Source organism: Tachypleus tridentatus, chromosome 2, assembly GCF_004210375.1.
Source record: "Tachypleus tridentatus isolate NWPU-2018 chromosome 2, ASM421037v1, whole genome shotgun sequence".
Lineage (NCBI taxonomy): Eukaryota > Metazoa > Arthropoda > Merostomata > Xiphosura > Limulidae > Tachypleus > Tachypleus tridentatus.
The window spans coordinates 71,520,357-71,538,128 of NC_134826.1; the positions used below are offsets into that span (position 1 = coordinate 71,520,357).

At 34.4% G+C, this 17,772-nt stretch overlaps 1 protein-coding gene and 1 long non-coding RNA gene across 3 annotated transcripts in view; both read right to left on the reverse strand.

Annotated features, from left to right (window-relative positions):
* LOC143244189 (uncharacterized) overlaps positions 1 to 4,385 on the reverse strand; it is a 39,535-nt gene extending 35,150 nt beyond the window's left edge. For both annotated transcript variants that reach the window (XM_076488422.1, XM_076488420.1), the window contains exon 1: positions 4,250 to 4,385. The gene's annotated coding sequence lies outside the window, so the exon portion shown is untranslated. The remainder of the gene's footprint in view (positions 1 to 4,249) is intronic.
* A 9,553-nt stretch (positions 4,386 to 13,938) lies between these two features.
* LOC143244190 (uncharacterized) lies at positions 13,939 to 17,011 on the reverse strand. Its single transcript, XR_013024942.1, has 2 exons — positions 16,755 to 17,011; positions 13,939 to 16,534 (listed from the first exon to the last, which is right to left on the reverse strand). It is a non-coding gene; the product is annotated as an uncharacterized LOC143244190 (long non-coding RNA).
* Positions 17,012 to 17,772: the final 761 nt, after the last annotated feature.

Below are 17,772 nucleotides of genomic sequence, written 5' to 3' on the forward strand. Positions count from 1 at the left end.
GCTTTTTGAATTTCGTGGTAAGCTACACGAGGGCAATCTGCGCTAGCCGTCCCTAATTTAGCAGAGAAGGGGCAGCTAGTCAACGCCACACATCGCCAACTCTTTTACTCACGAATAGTGGGATTAACCGTCACTTTATGTTGCGCCCACGACTGAAAGGGCGAGCATCTTTGGTGCGACGGGGATTCGAACTCGCAATCCTCAGATTGCGACTCATGCGCTTTAACCACTTGGCCATCCCAGGCCTGCAGGAGAGACGACAACATTTGCAAAAAATATTAAAGATAAAAAAGTTAAACGTTAAATTCATATAAAATTCAAGTTCTTTAATCTTGCTATACAGAGAAATAAATAATAATGAAATCCATGATATGACTGCTGCGTATCTGAAGTTGAAATACATACGGGATAACGGACACCTTTTTAAAAACACGTTCCGTTTACAAAGAAAATATTTACCAAAGTGACTTATTAAAGTTACCGTTAATTTTTCTCGGTCTGAACAATTTTGACAAGTATTTCTGAGACGTGAAGCTCAAAGCTTCGTGTTTCGTTTTTTCCTTCGTAAACTATTGCTTTGCTTTCTACTTTCACAAATAAATAACGACTCGAAGTGTACAAAACGGTAACTACGACGTATACATTACGTATTGTAATGTAGGTCGTAGCGTTTCTATCTTTATGGATAATATCTAATGTTAGGCCTAAGGCGGAAAAATTATGTATTAGGCCTAAGGCGGAAAAATTATGTATTAGGCCTAAAGCCGAAAAGTTGTGTTAGAAACGAAATTTGTGGAGCTTGTTTCTGAGAAACTGCCTTTTTTCTTTCTTTGTGTTTTTATTTTCAAGTTCTATTAATTACTAAACTTATATTTCATTCTTATTCGTCATTCTAATTACTTCCAAACGACAGAAGGCATTTAATTCATCACTACACAGCCGTTTCTACGAGAAACAGTAACGACAGTAAACTACTTGTCACTTGTATACTTTTCACTCAACTTGCACACACTTCTTTCCGAACATTTATTACACTGTCACGCAGTCTTCGATTTGGAACGTTTTCATTTATATATATATATATTTATCTGTAGTAAACGGTCCGGCATGGCCAGGTGGTTAAGGCACTCGACTCGTAATCTGGAGGCTGCCGATTCAAATCCCGGCACATCAAACACGCTCGCCATTTCGAAAAGCCGTGGGTATGCTATAATGGGACGGTCAATCCCACTATTCGTTGGTAAAAGAGTTGGCTGCGGGTGGCGATGACCTGCTGCCTTCCCTGTAGTCTTACACTGCTAAATTAGAGACAGCTATCTCAGATAGCTTCGTGTAGCTTTGCGCGAAATTCCAAAAGAACCAAATCAGTAGTAAGCCTCTTGGTGGTTTGACCTACAATATTTTTCTTTTCATCTCTTTTATTAAAATAGCTAGATTAAGTCCACTTCACAACAATACATTAGTTGCTAGACCAACACCTGGTTCGTGACGTTTTCGTATATTGATCTGTCACGGATTATTGTTGTTGGCTTTTAGTTAATTACATCTCTTGGACCTTCGACATTGATCTATCGATTTGTTGGTTTCTTGGATTTCACGCAAAGCTATTCGAGGGCTACCTGCGCTAGCTATCCCTAATCTTAACCATCACAACCTACCACCAACTCTTCGGTGACTCTTTATCTATGAATATCAGGACTCATTGTCGCATTATAACTCTCCCCCCTCCCTGCTGAAAGCACGAGCTTGTTTAGTGATGAGATTCAAACCCGTGACCTGCAGGTTAGGAGTCGAAACTTTTAAGATTTTTCTCTTGGTCACTAGGCTGAGTAACGTAACGAGTCTTCAGTGTGTCTCCACGTGGTTTAGTATAGGGAAATTAAGCACAAAGTATATGTTTTTCATAACTGTAATATAATGTAAAAATACATTCATCTAGTCTTCTCGCCATTATTAGAAATTCATACATATAGGTCACTCTTTATACGGCATTTCCTGCCCTAAAAATTAGGCAGCGTCGTTGTGAAAAACTTCGGTGTATTTCACTAACCAGCTGGACATCCATGTCACAACACGCGTTCTCGTAGAGCCTTGCTCTACAACAAAAAGACGTTGGCACGATCAGACCTGCTCATCAGATAAGACTGATTAAGACAGCAAACCGCTAACTAGTATGTTCACACGACCTGAGACCAGATCTAATCAAAACTTTCACGATTACATGTCATTTTATGAATAAAGCTTAGCAGAGAAATCAATTTATTATCTATGGTACAGTCTGTTCGCACAAAAATTGTAACATTAAAAAACATAAGTTAGGCTTAGTTCAGTCTTGTAGCCACTTAATTCAACAAGAAAGTTCCTATAGAAACTACGAAATACTAATAACATAAAGAGTACCAGTCTCATCAAGCTATACTTTAAAAAAACAAAAACATTTTCCTGTCTCTAGAGAAAAAAAACAGAAAATCATAGTACAAACGGAAATATATTTAGAAACCTTAAAGATCCGTGTAGAAATTGTTACTAAAAATTATTTAGACTGTTGTTTCAAAGAAAACAAAAGTTACAGACTTATTTTTTAAATTATTTCTGTCCCTCTTTATATATGATATGTTTGTTTGTAATTAAACACAGAGATGCACGATGGATACCGAACCCGGATTCTAGCATTGTAAGTTCACAGATATACCGCTCTGTCACTAGGGTAGGGGTAACATTGGTGGAGCAATAAACAATTATATGTCTCCCACGGTCTCCACTTTCACAAGTATACCACATATACTTTCTTTAAAAATGTTAATAAAAAACCTGCATTTTTGCAGTTCTAAAAGTATGGCAGCTCATATTTTCTAATTAAATTTTACCTCGATTACTTTTTTTATCTTGTATATAATAATGACTTTAATTAGTTTGTTTTGAATTTCGCGCAAAGATACACGAGGGCTGTCTGCGCTAGCCGTCCCTAATTTAGCAGTGTAAGACTAGGGTGAAGGCAGCTAGTTATCACTAAATACCGCCAACACTTGGGCTACTTCGACAACGAATAAATTATATAACGACCCCATGTCTAAAAGGGCGAACGTCTTTGTTACGATGGAAATTCGAACCGGCGACCCTCACATTAAAAGTCGAGTGCCCTGACCACCTGGCCAGATGATTTTAGTGAAGAAATAACGTAAAGCTAAAATCTTGGAGGGATTTCATGAAGGTAACTAAAATCGTTAAACATACATTCCAAAACAAAGTTGCATTGAGAATATATTTTTCAGTGAAACCGTACGATTAAAGAAATCGGTCAAAAAAGAGGGAAAAAAACGTATTGTTATATTAATCATTACTGAAAACTAAACTACATGATAGTTTATCCACCGGCTATTGCCGTACAAGTATATTAGTACAGAACTTCAACCTGGTAGAGGTACCGATGGGCCACACCCGTCACGCTAATTGGATCATTTATACCCTGAAAAAGTGTGTTAACACAGAGGATGTCGAGTACGAGAAAAGCTAGAGGCCAGAAAAAATGAAAAATGTAATCACTAGTTCCTTCCTTTTTCTTTATATTTTATTACACAAACACTCACATATACATACTTAGATATATAAAAAGACGATGTACTACGCACACACAGGTGTCAAATACAGGTCAAAGTCCAAACATGCAATTACTGAAATTCGCAAATTATGCCTTTCGTTAATTTACAATAGTGACTGCAAATTATTCAATTTGAGTCTCAAACCAGTACCTAGATTTGTACGAACTACTTACGTATTTAGAATTTTAGCTTTTTTACAGAAATTTATTATGTTATCAGATATTTATTATAAATCGACAAAGTATAAAAATATATATTTCCTGCTGCCACCTACCGGGAATATTTTCTCTTTCTTTATTTTCCTCTTAAGCTTAATTTAATATACATAAATAAGAAATCACAGAAACGAGTCTCTCAAAATAAATGTACGAAAATGTCAAACACAGCGATTATGAAATTTTTAAAGAGACCAATATTTCAAAGACGCCACTAACAATTTGATTTTCATGGGAACAAACGGCAGATAATAACAAAAACGTTTGTTACGAGTGAATCTGAACGTACGACAATAAATACATAAATGTATTTTATTTCGCTTGTTGCGAAGATATCACATTAATATTCTCACAATTATTACCAGATCTATATTTTTTCTATTTTTTTAATCCACATGTATTCGTTCACTCAAAAGTTAATCGAAAGCTTCTTACCTGCTGGAGTCATAGTAGTCATAGTAACACTTTCTTTCTTTCTTTAGTCAGTTGGAATAAACTAATTTTTTCACAACTCAGGTTATGTAAGATACATGTATTAAGCACGCACGTATAACGCAGCGGCGCCTTCGAGAGTTTCTGCTCGATGCTTATATAGTGTGACGTCAATACTTTTAGACCAATCAACGTTCTTTACGTGTTTATGCCTGTCTGTTGTGCCAGGGCTCTAGATTGCGATTGCAAAAGCTACTAACTTTGAAACACTCCCAAACCAGACTTGTTTATAAGTATTTTTATTTTTCAGATAGAATTTTCTTGTTTGTACATCGGTTTTATCCATAAACAGACTCTCAAGCCTGTAAAATTTGGACTATTTGAATAATATATTTTACCGGAATGATAAAGTGAGTCGTAAAACACATTTTCGAACGGTGTTCGAAATAATTCACAAAATTCGGAACTTGGTGTCCGAATTCCCGCGATAGGCAAGGTGCAAAAGTGCAAATAGTGCAACGAGTAGTTGTGCATAATTATAAGAACAACCAAATTACAAACCATAACTGTTTTAATTTATGTGTGTTTGTGGTATCTTTAATACGACAAACGTGACCTCTTTCGAAGGAACTCCTACAGTGGCTCTTCTGTATAAATGCTTGTAACGCGAAAAACCAGGTTTCGACACCCGTGGTTGATACAGCACAGATAGGTCATTGTGTAGGTTTTCACGTAACAACAAACATACAAATAAAATAACAAATATTATTTATATTCTCTAAACGTTTCATTTTCGTCAATTTTTGTTAATATTGTAACATGTCTGTAACATTTAGAGTTAAATTTAACAGCTACATTCTTATAAGTTACAACAAAAACGCCACGAACTAACACGAACGCTTATCATTTTCCGGGAGCGAACATGTACCTAGTTCACGTGGTTTGTTTGTTACTTTGGACACATGATGACATAGGTATAAACTATCCTCTTTTTTTTTTTTGTTTGTAAATGTTATCCACGGGCTACCAAAGTTTGGTGTTGTGATTGTAAACCTTTGGTTAATGGTTGGATGTTTTTTGTTGTTTTTTTGCATATAAAAAGCTGTTTCATACTCATTGCTAGAACTACTTTATATTTAAATAACATATGCGATGCTTAGAAAGTTATTAAATTGAGGCATCATGGGAAATGTTTTAATAGGATTTGTTTGTTTGTTTTGGAATTTCGCTACTCGAGGGCTATCTGTGCTAGCCGTCCCTAATTTAGCAGTGTATGACTAGAGGAAAGACAGCTAGTTATCACCACCCACCGCCAACTCATGGGCTATTCTTCTACCAACGAATAGTGGGATTGACCGAAACATTATACGCCCCCACGGCTGGGAGGGCGAGCATGTTTAGCGCGACGCGGGCACGAACCCGCGACCCTCGGATTACGAGTCGCACCCCTTACGCGCTTGGCCATGCCAGGCCTCTTTAATAGGAACCTTTGCGGTTATGTTTTGTTTTTTTTATGACGTGGGGGCAGGGACATCGATCGTTTAATAGGTATGAAACCAGTGACAATGGAAAAATGACTATGAAAATGATCCGGGTTCTTTAATCACTTCATTCAGCTTGAAACTGTGTTTTTAATAATAAAAACTATGAGATATTTTCGTTTCAAGATATATTGTTGTTCGATAGCTAACAACGAAAACGTAAACACTGGTGGTTTCTTAACATCTATGTTATGTTATATCTAAAAACCTCTTAAGTACTTCAAGAAAAGAAAGATGATCGTCGAGCGCTTTCGATTGCAGGATTCTACGCAGTTAACCCTAATTAGGGTAAGCGATAAAATAGTTTTTGTTTTGTTAATTTCGCGCAAAGCTACACAAGGGCTATCTGTGCTAGCCGTCTCTAATTTAGCAGTGTAAGACTAGAGGGAAGGCAGCTAGTCATCACCACCCTCCGCTAACTTTTGAGCTACTATTTTACAAATGAATCTTGTAATTGATCATAACATGTAACAACACGCACCCTGTCTTAAAGGACGAGAATGTTCAGTGACGAGATTCAATTCTGAGTCCGACAGGCTGTGAGACCACTAACTGTCACTCATGTAGAGTGATAGAATAGAAGGAAGCCAGCTAGTCAATACCGCCTACCGCCAACGTCATACCACACCCTGAATGTTTCAGAAATGAATATTAGAATTGAAAGTAACATTATAACGACCCCACAGCTGAAAGAGTGGGTATATTCGAACGGGATTCGATCTCACAACCCGAATGGTGCCTTAAACCATGAGGCTAAGCCAGACTCTCCCTGTTAATGGAAGATGATGAGTCAATTTTAAATATGAGTTGAGTATTTTAACGTTTGTTTGTAATTAAGCGCAAAGATACACAATGAGTTATCTATGCTTGGACCATCACGGGTATCGAAACCCGGTTTCTGGCGTTTCGAGTCCATCCATTTCTTTTCTCAAAATGCATATATTTTGGAACTCCAATATGTTTTACAACGATTTAGAGCCATACTACTCACCTAAGAGTTGCCCGGCTAAGGTTGGAGTCGCGAGCGCAGTGAAGGGGCACCATTCTTTTCAGTTGTGGGAACACACATTCTTATTAGTAGTTTAAAACCTAATTCAAGTACGAAAGCGACATTTTAAAAACATATAACATTAAGTTTCGGCAAGCGTCTGAAACGTGCTACACAAAAAAACAAAAAGAAAACAACAACAAGGAAAATGTTGGACTTCATGCCGGAACAAAGCTTCGCACGTGCGTTAAAATGTTACATGTAAGAAAAAACAAACAAACAACAACAACAAAATAAATGTTGAAATTCGGTATTTGAACTTTATCTCTGACAAATAAATCTACATAGGTTTGTTTAAAAGACTGTTAACTATAATGTGACGTATGGAAAACATATGATTATTCCTAAAGTCCTGCTACCTTGCTTAGCAACCATCGATTTTCCTGACGCTTCGCTGAAAGACGAGTCCGTATATTAGCTTAAACACGCACATAAATTCTATACAGAATTATTTATTTATTTTTATTTTGTGATACACGTGGATAGCCCCCCAGTGGCATGTATGTCTGCGGGCTCATACGGCTAAACACCGAGTTTTGATACCCGTGATGGGCAGAGCACGGACAGTTGTGTGGCTTCGTGATTAAATCGAAACAAACAAATACATGGCTAATATATTTCTGTGGTCAGATAATGAAATAAATATAATGTTTACCCTTTTATTAATCGTTAGTGAATGACTGAAAAAAAAAAATTTTTCTCTGACCACTAGAACAGTTTTAACATAGCTTTAAAGAAACAGACACAGGCTTAGAAACGTATTTTGAATCTTTTGGTATTCGAAGAACGTCATGATTCGTCATGAAAACAAATGCAATAAATAAAAATCAACAACTAAACGTTTGGTTACAGTCTGATGTTCAGATTGTCATAGTTCCGAGGGTTTGGTTTGTTTCGCGCAGAACTACACGAGGGCTGTCTGCGCTAATCGTCCATAATTTAGCAGTAAAACAATTACACCTACCACCAACTTTTTTACCAACGAATAGTGGAGCTAGTCACGACATTATAACGTCCTCCCTATGTTTGTTAAGACGGGGATTAGAACTAGCGACCTTCAAATTGCAAGTCGAGCTCCCTAACCACCTGGCTGTGCCGGGGCCCGTAGTTTCTAAGGGCCAGTGTTCCGAAAATTGAACGTCAAAGTAATTACATACGTAGGTTTGGTATTCAATCAGTTTGGCATATTACACAGATTCAGTTTGGTATATTACACAGATAGTAGTATATGCATAATGTTGCATGAGAGTCATAAGCCTATAACATTACGAGGTATATTTGTAATCGTTCTAGAGAGTTAGATTGTTATTACCCGTTATGAAGACTTTGTAGTCTCACAGAACAGCGGTAAGTTTACGGATTTACAACGCTAAAATCAGGGATTCGATTCCCCTCGGTGGACTCAGCACATAGCTTGATGTGGCTTCGCTATTAGAAAAACACTCACTCTCAGAATGAAAAGTTGAAAACACAACAAGAAAAATGATGAAATTCCAGTATTAATGGCGGGAATGTTTAAATAATGTTTTGTTTTTCTAACTTAAATATCTTTGAAAAAACGTGTTAATATGTTATAGTGAGACATTTTAAAAGTGGAATCATTTGTTGCCAAGTCATTTTAGACGAAGAAAGAACCACATAAGGAAATACCTAAAAACTACGGTGTTAAAGTTAGAACTAGATGAACAGAAGCAATGAATATATGTTTTAATGCTTTTCTGTAAGTGCCTTTTTTATAATCAGTTACGAAGAAACTCAACACATTGTTTTCAGTTACATTAATGAACTATTTTGGAATGAGAATTCGAAGGTCAGTTTTTACGAAGAGGATGGTATATATTTATACATTAATTGATAATTGTTAATTCAATATCATTTTTGTGTAAGTTTAATGTTATTTTAATAAAATGGTGTGAACTACCATGGACAATTCGACTTGTTAATAGCTGGTTTGTTTGTTTTGAATATCGCGCAAAGCTGCACGACGACTAGCGCAGATAGCCGTCTCTAATTTAACAGTGTAAGACTAGAGGGAAGGCAACTAGTCATCACCACCCACCGCCAACTCCTGGGCTACCCTTTAACCAACGAATACTGGGATTAACGGATGAATTATAATGCCTCCACAGTTGAAAGGACGAGCATGTTTGGTGTGCTGGGCCTAATGTATATTTATTTATCTCGTAACAATTCATAAACAAAAATAAATGATAAAGAAATAAATTCAAGTAGTTCTTATTGGCGGAGGAATGAGAAATCGTTAAACAACTATTTTTAAAACCTGTTTTACTAAGAATCAATTTGCTTAATAACACAGGACGTTCTAATCAGGCTTAGTTTACACTTTGTCTGAGCAATATGGCATTAGCGCGTGATATCACACATGCAGGAGCGTGACACGAGATTTCAAATTTTCTTTTGGTGCTGCGTGAGTAACTTAAATAAGCATTGTCTTGAAATCACGTAAACTTAAAGACGTTTATTTGAAATGTCGCCGAAATTTGCTGAATAAAAAAAAAAGTTTTAAAATAAATCTAGAAACTTCTTTATTTACTTACCACCTCGCAAGTAGCTTAGTATGTTTCTCTTTAACTTAATAACTACAAAACAAAAGATTAATGCCCTTATCTTCTGTTATAAATTTGTTACATCATAATAGATATTGTTTTAACATTTATAGCTGATTTTATCTTCCATTTTCAACAGAATCCTCACTTATATTGTTAAGCATGATTCAAGAAATCGATTGCGGTAAAGTTTGATTTCTTTCTTACTAAGGTCAAAGTTACACAATAAGCTATCCACTACGGATATCATAACCCGATTTTTCGCGTCTGAGCTTACAAAGTTGAGCCAGTAGAGGGCGTTGGAATAAGTAACATTTATTTATTCGTGGGTTTGCTTTTATGTGAGTTTACCTGATTTATAAGCATTTAATTAGTTAGTGTTGGCATAAAAATGAGAATTAAAGTAAATAGATATCCAGTGAGGCGAGACGTTTTGTTTTGTATATTAGGCCTAAGGACTTTCATGGTTTCTCCAACGGTGGTATAACGTACTTGTACAATGAGAAAGAGGATAGAGTGTTTGATGCTGGGTTGGTAAATTAACAATTCCTCTATGTTTATGCAAGAGGATATAATTTGTCAATACGGACCCCCACCTTCTACCCTTACATCCCAATAATGAATTTTACGATCGAATGTTAAGAGGTTTTCCCACCGATTTTCCACGAGATTCTTTGTGACAACGTGAAACAAAGGGAAAGACCACCAGTCAAACCACTCCTTAAAATTTTGACACGACGTTTAGCTTTACTTTACTGTTATCTGTGTTTCTTAGCGCTATTTGTAACGCAAAGATATTTCCTGTTAAAATTTGTGTCAATGTTAATTGATAGGTTATGCTTCACTCAAAAGTTATTGATAACTTGTCGTGATACAGTGTTATAAAGAGCTGAGGACGTTATATTAAAACAATTCTGGTGCCTCACCACATCGTTACCGTCCATGTCGCCACGTCTGATCACTTTCCATCTGGCAACCGTTTATCTTGATCATTAGCCCACAACGTAGTTTTTCTAATTAATATTTTCGATCTTCAACTTCAATTAGTCGTTTAAATAACTTATGTGCTAAATCAATATATATTACTAACATGACCAAGTATGAGCAAACTCAACGTAATTTGAAATAGTGCATTATTGATTGTTTGTTTGTTTATTTTGAATTTCGCCCAAAGCTACACAAGTACTATCTGCACTAGCCGTCACTAATGTAGCAGTGAAAGACCACAAGGAAGGCAGCTAGTCATCACTACCCACCGTCAACAATTGGGCTACTCGTTTACCAATGAATAATGGTATTGACCATCAAATTGTAATCAACGCTTCACGGCTGAAAGCACAAGTATGTTTGGTGTGACGGGGATTCAATTCAGCGACCCTAGAAACAGTAGTATAAAGCCATAATTCTAAACGAACCTAATACAGTAAGTGACCTTACTATCGGATAATTTATCGAAATTTTGTGTTATAAATGTGTATTAAAGAATCATTTGTTAAATAGAGATGAAGGGCTGGCTGTCGGTAGTGTTAAACTCTGAATAAAAATATTGACTTTATGCGTGCAGTTTTCATGTCACCCCGGTGTATTACAGGGACCATTCTTATATAAAAACCCGCTGTTCGCGAAGAGTTTTACTCATTTTTAATTTTTAAAGATTTTATTTGTAATTTAAACTTTTTTTCCCTATATTTTCAAATACCAGCCTTTTGTTTTCAAATATATACGGTAGCTTGTAAAAGTTTGGCTTTTAATCGTGAATATTTTCGTGTCTTTTCTTATAGCAAAGCCACAGCGGGTTGTGTCCACCGAGTGGAATCGTACCTCTAATTTTAGCGTTGTAAATCCGAAGACTTACCACTCACTGTTCCATTGTTTATTTTCTCCATTTCGATTATTTTCGGAGCAGAAAGGGTTTGTATTGTTGCAGATGAATACATTGTTCAGGATTGTGTTTTTGGAGCTAGTTACTAGCAACAGCTTTCGATTCCACAAAGGCTTTTTTTCACCGAAGTATAGATTCCTTTGAAAATACGTCATTAAAAAATGTCATTAAAATTTCCTTCCTAGAAAAGGGTTATGACAAATATCTCTAGGTATAAGGCGGCGTCAGACGGATGGAACAGAAATAGTGGTGAATCAAACATACAGGCGCCAACTGTGTCACACCCCGCTGCATGGTTTGTATCTGTGACGACACGCTCGGAAATGTAAAAAAAAGAAAGAAAAAAGACTGTTGTTATGTAAATGGAACTGTGTTTCTACTATTATTAGTAGAAGTGTATAAGTGTGGAAACCTAAACTTAGATCGCCTTCTATAATACGCATGTATGGCTGGAAAGTCACTGATGTACAGGTTCAATTTATTTCTTATTTTCAATATTTTTTTTGCTACTTCGTATGATATTATAACCAGTATATTAAAAAGGCTGCTTTAGTGTCCTTGCGTTAAAACACTGGGTCATTTAATTTACCTTTTTAATTTAAAAACTTTCGGAACATCTCGTTTTCTTTCGGTTCTCAGTTACAACCTGCAGAGATGTTTACATATTACAACTGCTTCAAATTATAAAATGTAAAAAACTGTACACCTACAAGTCGACTTTTCTGAATTCTGCGCATAATTGAAAAATGTTGCCGTTATGGAAACCAGATCACAATGTACTGGTTGATGTAAGTTGTTTGTTTGAAACTGATCACTACGTCACCAGTAAGGGGTCTGATAAAACCTCCAGAACCTGACTCATACTCTTGTTTTACCACTGCTGCTCTACATGTACACTCTCCTGTGTATTCCACTTTTCACAGATGTTCGTTTAATGCAATTTTTAAACGCCAGTTGAAATTACATTCATAGAGAAGTTCTGGTGATATAGCAAAGCTATCAAACATACTATCAACAACAACTACATCTCTATAGTAACAACAAGCTAATCATATTATTGTTGCAAAATTGTTGACCTTTTTCCATTGATTATTTTGTCTGTTATCAATAGCATGAGAATTGACATAGACTTGAAAAATATTTAACTGTCATAAGGCGGAAGAAAAATTGCAAGGGTGTCAAGATGAAAGCACTTTCTTTGTTCTCACAAGTTTAATGCATGACATACTAAAACGCTTTGTTTGTTTGTTCTCACAAGTTTAATCTATGAAATATTAAAATATTCTCTTTGTGTGTTCTTACAGGTTTAATGTACCAAATATTAAAATGCTTTGTTTCATCTCACAAGATTAATGTGAAATATTAGAACAATTTCTTTGTTTGTTCTCACACATTTAATGTATGGACTATTAAAACATTTTGTTTGTTCTCACAAGTTTATTATATGGAATATTGAAACACTTTCTGTGTTTCTTCTCACAAGTTTAATGTATAGAATATTAAAACGCTTTCTTTGCTTGTTCTCACAAGTTAAAAGTCTGAAATATGAAAACACTTTATTTCTTTTTGCAAGATTAATGTATAAAATATTAAAAATCTTTCTTTTTTTGTTGTGACAAATTTAATATATTGAATATTAAAACTCTTTCTTTGTTTGTTCTCACAATTTTAATATATGGAGTATTCAAACACTTTATTTGTTTCTTTTCTCAAATTTAAGGCATGGAATAATAAAACGCTTTTTTGTTTGTTCTCACAAGTTTAACGTATAGAATATTAAAACGCTTTCTTTGTTTGTTGTCACAAGTTTAAAGTCTGATATATGAAAATACTATTTGTTTTTACAAATTTAATGTACCAAATATTTCCACTCTTGCTTTCTTGTTTCTCACATGTTTAACACATGGAATATTGAAACACATTATTTGGTTATTCTCACAAGTTTAACGAATGACATATTAAAAACCTTTATTTATTTGTTCTCATAAATTTAATATATGGAATACCAAAATCCACTTTGTTTGTTTGTTCTCACAAATTTAATGTATGATATATTAAAACACTTTGTTTTTTTGTTCTCACAAGTTTAATGTTTAAATATTAAAATACTTTCTTTGTTTTCACAAGTTTGATGTATAGAATATTAAAATACTTTCTTAGTTTGTTCTCACAAGTTTAAAGTTTGAAATATGAAAAATTTAGTTGTTCTTACAAGTTTAATATATAAAATATTAACACTCTTTGTTTCTTGTCACAAATTTAATGTATTGAATATTAAAACTCTTTCTTCGTTTGTTCTCACAAGTTTGATATATGGAATACTGAAACGCATTCTTTGTTTGTTCTCACAAGATCAATGTATGGAATATTAAAACGCTTTCTTTTCTTGTTTCCACAAGTTTAAAGTCTGAAATATGAAAACATTTTATTTTTCTTACAAGTTTAATGCATAAATTATTAACACTTTTTCTTTGTTTATTGTCACAATTTTAATGTATTGAATATTAAAACTGTTTCTTTGTTTGTTCTTACAAGATTAATATATGTAATATTGAAACACTTTGTTTGGTTGTTCTTACAAGTTTAATGTATGACATTCTAAAAATATTTCTATGTTTGTTCTCACAAAATTAATGAAAGGAATATCAACACACTTTGTTTGTTCTCACAAATTTAATGAAAAGAATATTAAAACTCTTTCTTCGTTTGTTCTCACAAGTTTAATATATGGAATATTGAAACACTTTGTTTGGTTTTTCTCACAAGTTTAATGTGTGATATATTAAAAGTCTTTCTTTGATCTCACAAATTTAATGTATGGAATATTAAAACACTTTGTTTGTACTCACAAATTTAATGGTTGAAATATTAAAACACTTTCTTTGTTCTCACATGTTTAACGTATAGAATATTAAAAGGCTTTCTTTGTATCTTCTCACAAGTTAAAGTCTGAAATATGAAAACACTTTATTTCTTCTTACAAGTTTAATGTATAAAATATTAACACTCTTTGTTTGTTATCGCTAATTTAATATATGCAATGTTAAAACGCTTTCTTTATTTGTTCTCACAAGTTTAATGCATGGAATATTAAAACACATTGTTTGGTTTTTCTCACAAATTTGATGTATGACATAAAAATCGTTCTTTGTTTCTTCTCACAAATTTTATGTATGGAATACTAAAACACTTTGTTTGTTTATTTTTAAAAATTAAATGTATGGAATATTAAAACAATTTGTTTCTTTGTTCTCACAAGTTTAATGTTTAAATATTAAGACACATTCCTTGTTCACACAAGTTTAATGTATAGAATATTAAAACGCTTTCTTTGTTTGTTCTCACAAGTTAAAAGTCTGAAATACAAAAACACTTTATTTGTTCTTACTATTTTAATGTATAAAATATTAACACTCTTTCTTTGTTGTCACAAATTTAATAAATGGAATATTAAAACGCTTTCTTTATTTGTTTACATAAGTTTAATGTATGGAATATTAAAATTCTTTCTTTGTTTCTTCTCACAAGTTTAATATATAGAATATTCAAACACTTTGTTTGGTTGTTCTCACAAATTTAAAGTCTGAAATATGAAAAACTTTATTTGTTCTCACAAGTTTAATGTATGGAATATTGAAACACTTTGTTTGGTTGTCCAAACAAGTTTAATATATGACATATTTAAAATTTTTCTTTTTTGTTCTCACAAAGTTAATATATGGAATAAAAAAACACTTTCTTTGTTTGTACTCACAAATTTAATGTATGGAATATTAAAACACTTTGTTTTCACAATTTAAACATATAGAATATTGAAACACTTTGTTTGGTTGTTCTCACAAATTTGATATATGGAATATTAAAACACTTTGGTTGTTTGTTCTCACAAGTTCTAAGAAAAGGTTTACAATACGCCGTCCCCTGGTTATTTATGTATTTTATCGTTTCATTTCCGGGTTGCAGATTAACGGGCTTATGGCTCGATATGGGCGCGTTATCAGTTTTCGAACTGGGGTGAAATATGAAGTTACATGAATCCTTTATTCGGTTCAATGTATCAAATTACAAATATACATAAAATATTTTAACAATTTGACCTGAAACTTTATTAACTCTTCTTAGGTCTGCATGAACAATATAGCTGTCAGTAGTACCAACTTGTTGCCTTACTTCTAGTCACCTGGTGCTATCAGTATTGTTAACTTGTTGTCTTACCTCTAGTTGCCTGGTGCTGTCAGTAGTGTTAAATTGTTGCCTCACCTCTAGTCACTTGGTGCTATCAGTATTGTTAACTTGTTGCCTTACCTCTAGTCGCCTGGTGTTGTCAGTAGTGTTAACTTGTTGCCTTACCTCTAGTCGCCTGGTGAAATCTGAGGGTCCCTTTCGTCGAACATGCTCGTCCTATCAACCGTGACGGCCAATCTCACTATTCGTTCATGAAAGAGTAGTGAAACGTTATCGGTGGGTGGTGGTGATTAGCTGCCTTCCTTCTATCCAGTCTTACACTGCTAAATTAGGGACGGCAAGCATAGATAGCCCTCGTGTGATTTTGCGCGAAATTGAAACCAAATCAAACTATAATCTGTACTTCCTTTTTTACTAGACATTTTACGTAAATTAGTTTACTGTAGTCACTAATGCATTAGTTCATCAATATAATGTTATTTCACTGAAGATAGAATAAACGTATTCCGAAACGTTCAATATTTATGTAAATTATCAACTATTTTCATCTTCAGAATGGTGAGTTTACTTCCTGTTTTCACTAACTCCTCTCTTCCTTCCTCTTTACTAAATCCTGTAAACCTCATTAATTATTTCCCTATTGTAAACAGTATCTAAACCAAAGAAACATCTGAAACAACTACCAACCAAAATACAGTGTGCATATTATTCTATGCTTTCACTTGGGGTTCTTAGAGTTTATTCCAAGTTTTAATAAAGTTAGTTAAGCAAACACGCCCTCTATAGATCTGGCAATAAAAGCATGAACGATATTGATTAACTTAATTAATTTATAGTTTGATTTAAAATACTGTGACATCAGAGTGATAGTGTTTTTTAGTACACACCACACAAAAACAAATATCTTGATAATCTAATTTGTAGTTTACACCACAATGAATATTATAAATAAAGTTACAACCATTTCGTTTACATGTCCTCCGATAAGTTAACGTAATCACAACGCTAACATCCGAGGTTTGATTGCTTCGCGGTGAACACAGCAGGGAACCTAAGGTTGGTTCGCTACAGAAAGAAACGAATAGGAAATTAATTAATAATACAGCTTGTCAGGTGTTCATGTTTTTATTAGCTTCAAAACGAAAAGCATATCTGTCTTTCAGCTTCAGCAAAAAATACAAGTTTAACTTTTATCCATAATAATTATCGTCCAGCTGGCTTTTATAATTTAAATGCTTTAACATACATTCTACACAAAGTTATTTTGCTTCAGCTGAATTCTTACCGTGAAACTTGTTCTTCCATCGGTTCAGCGGTACGTTTACGGACTAACAGTGTTAAGATTCAGAGTGCGATCCCCTCTGTGGCCAGAACGAAGGCAGCCCATTTTATAGGACTAATAAAATAATGGTAACAAACATGACATTCAAACCAACTGTCTTATCACCAAGCTATAATTTTATATATAAACATAAAGAAGTGAAGGTTTACTTTGAAGGTTATGATAATTTAAATAAGCTGTTTTCTATTCTTTGTTGTTGTTTTCTAATGTTAAAGCAAAACTTGTACACAAACAGGTTTCGCGTTCGTTTCATTAGTTGCTTTTTTTTTTTTTTGCTTGTTAAAATCACGTGACATTTCCTTGTAGGAGGATATCTGAAGGTCTCTTGGGGTACGAATGATAATGAATTAATGTTCTGAAGTACGAACGCTCTTAGTCTGGAATCGCCTGTGAACTAGGGGGCGCTCGACTTGCCATCAGCGGGTCGTAAGTTAGAATATCGTCACCGTTCAACTTACGGCACTCGATCTGCAAATCACGAGCCGCGGGTTCGAATCCCGTCACCGACAATATTTGCTGGTGGGCTTTATAACGTTATAGATAATTGCATTTTTAGTTGGTAAATGATTAGTATAATTATTTGTCAATAGCTGGTATCTGACTTCACTCTAATCTATTATGGATGCCTAGGGCAGATAGCTCTCAAGAATATTTACGAGAATTTCAACAGGTAAAGGCTTGACGTTTCCCCCAAATATTTAATAATAATTTTATAATGATACTGACCTTTCCGATTATGGATTGGTTTATTCTGTCTTTAATTAAGCACTGAAAGACTAAAGAGAAAGTAGCTAGTCATCACCACCAGTCCCCGCTGGTACAGCGGTAAGTCTACGGATTTACAACGTTAAGACCAGCGGTTCGATTCTTCTTGGTGAACTCAGCAGATAGCGCGATGTGGCTTTGCTATAAGAAAATACACACATCACCGCCAACTTTTAACCAAAAAAACGTGGGATTG